Genomic DNA, 5,806 nt, shown 5'->3' with positions numbered 1-5,806 from the left:
TGTTTTCTTTTTTTGTTGTTTGGTCAAAAGCTTTCCTGGAGTTTCCATTATCTTGATTTCATACAGAGGTAGGGTATTGGCAATTTCTCACCAGTTAAATTTGTATTGGATATGTGAATTGATGTTGTGATTGATTATTGATTGGATTTGATTGAATTTATGTTGAGTTTTTGTGATATATTGATATTTGTGATAAGTTTGAGGTTCGGTCGGTTTAAGTGCAGCCAAGAACCGAATTATTTTGATGAATTCAGGACTAGGATTATTTTGAAAATCAAATAAAATTTTGTGTAATTAAAGGGCCGAGAGATTGAATTAAACGTTGTAAAGAATCGGTAATTGTAAAGCTCCGAAATGGATTTAAAGTTATATATACATATTTTCGAACTGATTATAAAAAGATATTTTTGAGTTTAAAGAACTGTATTTGTTACCATGATAATATTATTAATTTGAGAATGAAATTTTGTTTTGATAAAAATTGAGGATGATTTTATAAATAAATAAGTTTAGAGGTATTTTGAGTAAAAAGTAAGTGTTTGGGGATGAGCGGATATTTTTATAAAAACTCAGAGTTACTTTTGTAAATAATAATAAACAAAGAGCTAATTAGTATTTTTCTAAAAATGTTGGGTTAAAAGTAAAATAAATAAAAATTTGAGGTTTAAAACATAATTAATAAAAGTTTAGAAGTAAAACTTAAAAGAGTTAAGTCTTCAAGGAAGTTATAAATCCTATTTATTACATAAATTATTTTATATTTATTAAAGAAAATTTATTATTGTTATTAATTTATTAGAAATATTATTTTGTAAAGATATTATTATTATCGATATTATTAAAGGTAAGATAGAACAAAATTAAAAAAAAAAAGAGAATAACTTTTTTAAAAGATTTGGAGTCACAAAGTTAACTTAAGAATCTTATGATTCTCTTTCCATAAAATACTTTGTGGATGGTGAGAGAACAGTTTGAAGATAGTTTAAACTATTAAGGATAAATAAGTAAAAGATTGAAGAAAAAGAGAAGATAAATCGGCATGTGTGATTATGGGAAAGTCACGAGTGGGTGATGATAGTATGGTTATGGTGCCAAAGGATAAATGCTAACAAGCCGTGGGCTTTGTATGTGAATAATTGCGTGGGGATGGCCGTAAATATGGAATGGCCAGGAGAAGGGGTCACATGCTTTAGCTGGAGAATCAGCGCCTATAAGTACTTGCAGAGGTCATGTTCGACATACTTCAACTGGAGAATCAGCGCCTGCAAGTAGAAACTTGCAAAGGGTATGTAAGTGGAAAGCCTCATCCGACTCGCGAGTTGGATCGCGTCGGGCGTGGGTCAAAACTGACAAATGAGCTCATTACCTGCGATAGGACTAGACATGCATCATCCTTGCTGCGCATTTGTATTTTACTTGATAATGTAAAATTGTTTGTGATTGTCTTCTTATGTTTGTGCATTCCTTAATGGTATTCTGAATTGTTGTGACTGGCTATTTCTCTATGATGCTTGTATATTTGGTTGTGAATTAATTGAACTGTGATAATATTGACTTAACTAACTGCACCCGACCCTACTAAGAACTCCCCAGTTCTTACCCTTTCCTTCCTTCCCCATCAGATGGAGATGGGCATCCTATTCTATGAGATGGACCATTCCTATATATGAGGATCTTGTACAACATAGATTTTACGTAGTAGCTACAGAGATTAGGACCCATATGTAGCTTCTGCGCGACCACCCTTTTCGACACCCGATTAACACTCCGCTCTTCAACCCTGACTTACCTTATGAGTTTCCGTTGCATTGGCTTCATCCTGATGCTCCGTTTCACTCATTCCATGATGGACATATATATACCGCATCAACACCCTGATCAGCCTGAGGCTCAGGTGGTCCCTGAGTCTGAGCCTATGGAGAAGCATGTTCCAAAGCCTATACCTGAGTGGGATATTCCTGTAGAGCAGATCTCATTATCTTCATCTAAGCCTTCATCTGAGAATCTGCACACCACCTCTATTAGTGGACCGACGAGTATGGGCCAGAGCACGAGTACGAGTGCTAGGACCCTTCCTAAGATTATTGAGATTTCTGATGATAAGGACGAGGATTCAGAGGAGTGTTCGGATATGATTGAGATTTTCTCCGACGATGACAGTTGATGCTTGGAAGCTGAAGATGTGACTTTTGGGAGTTTTTTGTGTTAGCCTAGCTTTTGTGTTTAGTATCTCACTTTTGATTAGACTCGTTGAGAGAGTAGGATGTGTATAGTTGACTAGGCTAATTTTCAGACGCCAGCTTAGGGGCTTCCTATATGGACCAGGGCCCGGAGTATTGATTATGTATATAATAACAAGATGTGAAGGGTTGTACGCTAACTTATGACCTGTATATTATCATATGATGTATATTATCTCTATCTCTGATATTTGTGTTATTTTATCGTACTTATTTAATTATTTCTTTTTAAGAAAAGGGTTTTTCTGAAAATTTGATCGCGCACTAATATGATTACAGGCTTAATAATAAATATTTAGTTAATTTTTAGGAAAGCAAGTTAGTGACGCTTGATTTTCAGTATGATCATGACGTACTAAAAATTGGGTCGTTATAATTTGGTATCAGAGTAGTTCGTTCTACTTAGAGCCTGAGGAGCAGACTGAATCATGGTTCATTGCATACTCTAAGTTGTATTTCATGCATTTAGGATATTTTGATAATATATATTGCATGAATGTCGATGTATATCCATTTCAGAGACTATTCACACTTTATCTTAGATGTTAAGACTGATCACCTTAATATTGAATGTAAGGTGTGAACAGGATCTTGATGGCTGCACAGAGACGAGGACATGGTAGGCGTGGTGCAAACCTTGTAGATGATCCGATGAGGGATGCAAATACTTTTATAACTGCGGTAAACACCATGGCTGAGGCTGAGCATGAAACAGCAACTGCTACAATGCAAGCAATTTAGGAGATAGGAATCGAGATCGTAATGGAGGACGTAATGGTGAGCACAACAGAGACTGTAATGGTAATGAAGGTGTTGGAAATCATGATAACCCTATGACGCTGGCAACTTTTCTGAAAGTAAATCCGTGCAAGTTTAGAGGAACGCTGGTGGCTATTGAAGCTGATAACTGGTTCCGAGGTATTGAAAATTCGTTAAAAGCGTAACATGCACCAGAAGGACAACATGTAGAGTTTGCAACCTATATGTTGGAAGATAATATATATATATATATATATATATATATATATATATATATATATATATATATGATTTATATTATTTCTATCTCTGATATTTGTGTTATTTTATCGTACTTATTTAATTATTTCTTTTTAAGAAAAGGGTTTTTCTGAAAATTTGATCGCGCACTAATATGATTACAGGCTTAATAATAAATATTTAGTTAATTTTTAGGAAAGCAAGTTAGTGACGCTTGATTTTCAGTATGATCATGACGTACTAAAAATTGGGTCGTTATAATTTGGTATCAGAGTAGTTCGTTCTACTTAGAGCCTGAGGAGCAGACTGAATCATGGTTCATTGCATACTCTAAGTTGTATTTCATGCATTTAGGATATTTTGATAATATATATTGCATGAATGTCGATGTATATCCATTTCAGAGACTATTCACACTTTATCTTAGATGTTAAGACTGATCACCTTAATATTGAATGTAAGGTGTGAACAGGATCTTGATGGCTGCACAGAGACGAGGACATGGTAGGCGTGGTGCAAACCTTGTAGATGATCCGATGAGGGATGCAAATACTTTTATAACTGCGGTAAACACCATGGCTGAGGCTGAGCATGAAACAGCAACTGCTACAATGCAAGCAATTTAGGAGATAGGAATCGAGATCGTAATGGAGGACGTAATGGTGAGCACAACAGAGACTGTAATGGTAATGAAGGTGTTGGAAATCATGATAACCCTATGACGCTGGCAACTTTTCTGAAAGTAAATCCGTGCAAGTTTAGAGGAACGCTGGTGGCTATTGAAGCTGATAACTGGTTCCGAGGTATTGAAAATTCGTTAAAAGCGTAACATGCACCAGAAGGACAACATGTAGAGTTTGCAACCTATATGTTGGAAGGGAAAGCTGAGCACTGGTGGCATGGAGTGCAACATTTGCTGCGGCAGGAGTCAAGAGAGACTGTCTGGGATACTTTTAAGGAGGAATTTTACAAAAAGTATTTTCATAGATCCATTCGTGATGCTAAAGAGATGGAATTGATGCAGTTGAAACAATGGAATATGTTAGTGGCAGAGTATACACGGAAATTTGAGGATCTGTACTGATTCTCTAAGATCTGTCAGGGAAATCTAGACGATTTTGAAGAATGGAAGTCTTTGAAGTACGAAGGAGGACTTTGAGATGAGATAATAGATTCGTTGTTACCATTGGAAATATGCAATTTTGCGGAGCTTGTCAATAAGAGTTAGCTAAAGGAAGACTGTAACAACCCCGTTTTTCGAGTACGCGAGATCTTTTCTGAAGGCACGGATTTCTTCGGAAGATCAGTAACGGGAACACCTCTGCTGTATTATCAAGCATCTCAATCCTCATTGTCATTATGTCATCCTTAAGCTAGAACCTCTTCTGAGGCAAGCTCGATAACGCAGTCATGAAGAACCTTGTTTTTGAACCGTATCAGTTAGGAGTTTTGATTTTAGTTTTCGTAAATAGTCTCTGTTTGACGAACCGGACACGATTCATGAAAGAAGAGAGATAATAATATTATCATTATATTAGTATTAGAAGATGCTTGGATGATATTATAAGGTTACCTGGTCTGTTTTAGTCAAAAACAGGAAATCGGTTTAACCGAGTTCACAGTTTACTGGTGCAGCTTAGCACCAGCACTCTCTGATGACTTTAGCAATGCTAATGCCTCATCATACATGTTCTATTCTCATATTAAATATGTTACCAGTTTCATTTATGCTAGTAGCTCAGAAAAGAATTTTTAGAGATATTTTTACAAGTGTTTCGATATATCTAGTTTTAGTGGTTATACACTTGAGATATTTTAATATTATTTTAACCCACCTCCAAGCCAACCAATCACAACTCACCCTACACCCCCAAAACTCCCAAGGCTGGTTCATTTGCTCCTTGTGGCCGAAAATCATCAAGAGAAAAAGGAGAGAAAGTTCTTGGCTCATAAATCTTTAAAGCTTGATTTCTGCTGAACTAAAACTCAAATCAAAATTTCAATCCAACCAAAATGACCCTCTCTTCTTTCTCTACATGATCATATGACTTATCAAGGCTGGAATCAAAGTGAGTTGGCTACACCGTCTCCCTTTTGCTTCGGTTTCAAGGAAACATGCTTAAACATATGTTTTCTTGATGTTCTTCCTTAGGAATCATGCTTAACTTGTATTGAGGGCCAAGAAACGTTAATTTCTAGCAAGTTTAAGGTGATAAATCCCTTCCTAACATGCTGAGTAAGATTCGGTTAGTTGAAGGTTTTTGGATTTAAAGTTGTTCTTGATGTGATTTAGGAGGAAAAAGTGCTTAAGGACCACCTGAGAGTATAATCGAATTTGGAGTAGCAAAACCAGGTAGGGTTTGACGAAATTAATCTTGATTGATTGTGTTTGAGTTGTGTGATTATGTTATGGTTTGTCTGTGATTGAAATTGATGATTTATATAAGTGATTTTTGTTAAAATTTGGTGAAATTTTGATGAAATTTGATGAAATTCAAGCCTTGAGTTTGTGTTCTTAGAGAAGCTGGAAAACGAAACCCTAACCCTTAAATTGGGGTTCAATTTGT

The 5,806-nt window shown here is 35.7% G+C and overlaps 1 long non-coding RNA gene across 1 annotated transcript; it reads right to left on the bottom strand.

Moving 5' to 3' along the window:
• On the bottom strand, nt 973-4,853 carry LOC110263375. The gene is made up of 2 exons (XR_002348909.1): nt 4,104-4,853; nt 973-3,219 (listed from the first exon to the last, which is right to left on the bottom strand). It is a non-coding gene; the product is annotated as an uncharacterized LOC110263375 (long non-coding RNA).

This window comes from Arachis ipaensis, chromosome B06 (genome assembly GCF_000816755.2).
Source record: "Arachis ipaensis cultivar K30076 chromosome B06, Araip1.1, whole genome shotgun sequence".
Classification (NCBI taxonomy): domain Eukaryota; kingdom Viridiplantae; phylum Streptophyta; class Magnoliopsida; order Fabales; family Fabaceae; genus Arachis; species Arachis ipaensis.
This window is presented reverse-complemented; position numbering and strand designations above follow the sequence as displayed.